This window comes from Echinops telfairi, unplaced genomic scaffold, assembly GCF_000313985.2.
Source record: "Echinops telfairi isolate 266 unplaced genomic scaffold, ASM31398v2 ScPeMD7_2010;HRSCAF=2546, whole genome shotgun sequence".
In the NCBI taxonomy this organism is placed as follows: Eukaryota; Metazoa; Chordata; class Mammalia; order Afrosoricida; family Tenrecidae; genus Echinops; species Echinops telfairi.
The window spans coordinates 23,255,832-23,257,913 of NW_022105908.1; the positions used below are offsets into that span (position 1 = coordinate 23,255,832).

Consider the following 2,082-nt stretch of genomic DNA (forward strand, 5'->3'; position numbering starts at 1 on the left):
AAGCAGGGAACTGGCTAAGGCAGCTTCACCCTGGTCCGACCATCAGAAAGCAAGAGACCTAAGAACTAGAAAGGCGAGGCTCACAGAGCCATTTATCCTTCCGCCCTTCAATTAACCCCACATGTGTTTATTGGCCAGGTTGGCACAATAAACTAACTACCTCAGCGTGGGTATGTGTGTGTAGACAGAGAAATTAGCTATGTGGTTAGAGATAGGAATCTTTACATGAATATTTATGGATCTGCTCCATATATTTGAATCCATATGTTTATAGATCTATATGCAGCTATGCTCCATATATTTGGATCCACCCATCTGTCCCTTTATGGATAGATGCAGAAACCTCTCTGGGATGTTATCTAATGAAATGGTAATCAGCCTTGCTTCCGGGGAGATGGATTGGGTGGGTGATCTGGGGGTGGAAGAGGAAAGAGAGACCTACTGCTCACCTCTTGTTCCTTTTAGATTTTAGGCCGTGGACATGACATGCATCCAAAAGAGTGATTAAAGGTGGGAATTTTTGTAAACACATGCGGAGGGTGATTTTTTAAAAGACATTAATGATTACATCATCTCATTGGCGCCTCCAGGACAGAGTAGGACTGCCCCTGTGGGTTTCTGAGACTTCCCATCAATCTGCCCAGAAGTAGAAGGCCTCGTTGTTCTCCTGTGGAGCAGCCGGTGGTTTTGAACTGCTGACGTTGCATTCAGTAGCCCCCGGTGTAACCCACAGCTCTGCGGCAGTGAATTGTTGGTTTTATCCTCCCTCCTCTGGCTTCTTTGCCTTTGGGAAGGTTTGTGGACATTTCCCGACTTTTGTCACCAAACAGTCTTTCCTGTCCATGAGAAGATTCCCCGGAGCTGGGAAAAGCAAGTTCCCCAGCCCACGTCCAGACGGAGGAGAGGAGAGATGGCTAGGCAGGTAGCTGGCCTCTCTGGGAGGGTGGAAGGCAAGTGCGCCGCAGGGGCTCTGGAGCCCACACCAAGGGCTGCAAAGCAAGACACAGGGGCACCCATCTTGGTTGTGGCCCCCCGTGCGCATCAGGTGGTCAAAGAGTGCCCTGTAACTGTGCATGCGCCTGCACATGACCCCCACAGGTGTGCACGTGCACGCACACACACACACACACACACACACAATTCCCCCCACCAGGGTGCTGGAGAAGCTGTTTGTGGGCTCTGGGACAGTGGCAGGCGGCTGAGGAAAAGTGAAGCCCCCACTGAGTGGGGCAATCTCTCACCAGCACAGCAGATGCTGCAAGTTAAGAATGCAGCCGGCTGGCAGAGCGAGCAGGACCCTCACCACCAGGAGGCAGTGGTGTGCTCACTTTCCCCATGTGCTCCCCAAGACTCTCTCTGGGCCCTGGAGACAGGGGATCCCGGACCCTCACTTCTGGTTAGGTGTGGCCAGTGGAAGGCATCAACAGGAGAGTCCAGAAAAGGGACACCCCTTCCCTGCCAGGTCACCATAGGCAGGGCCCACAGCCTGCCCACGCAGCTATCTTCAATGGTGGGAAGGCCCACCCTACCCCTGAGTAGGGTTTCCTTAAACCCTCAACACTCACTGTCCCTGGGACTGTTTGTTTTCAACTCATAGTGACCCTATATATAAATATATATTTTAAAACCTCAAACTTGCTGCCATCGAGTTGATTCTGATTTATGGAGACCCTATAGGGCAGGGTAGATCAGCCCCTGTAAGTTTCTGAGACTATAAGTCGGTAGAAAGCCCATCGCTTTCCCAAGGAGCAGTTGGTGGTTTCAAACTGCTGACCTTGAGGTTCGCAGCTCCTCTGCCAGCAGAGCAGGGAATTCTGGGGGCACAGTGGTTACCGGCTGGACTGTGGTCAGCAGCTCAAACCCACCAGCCGCTCCTCAGGAGAAAGACAGGGCTTTCTACTCCCATAAAGAGTTAGTCTTGGTTCCTGGGGGGCATGGGAGCAGAGGAGGTGGGGGAGGTGAGCAGGGAGGCAACAATGATGAGGACGAGGGAATAGCAAGCATTCTGAAATTGATGGTGAGGAGATGTAGCTTCTCTGGTAGCATTTGATCAATAGAGTTGTATCTGACAGGAATGACTAA

General features: G+C 51.7%; 1 protein-coding gene across 1 annotated transcript in view; it reads right to left on the reverse strand.

Moving 5' to 3' along the window:
* Positions 1-2,082, reverse strand: part of PITPNM3 (PITPNM family member 3) — a 169,736-nt gene that overhangs the window by 55,527 nt on the left and 112,127 nt on the right. The gene's annotated exons all lie outside the window — the stretch shown is intronic.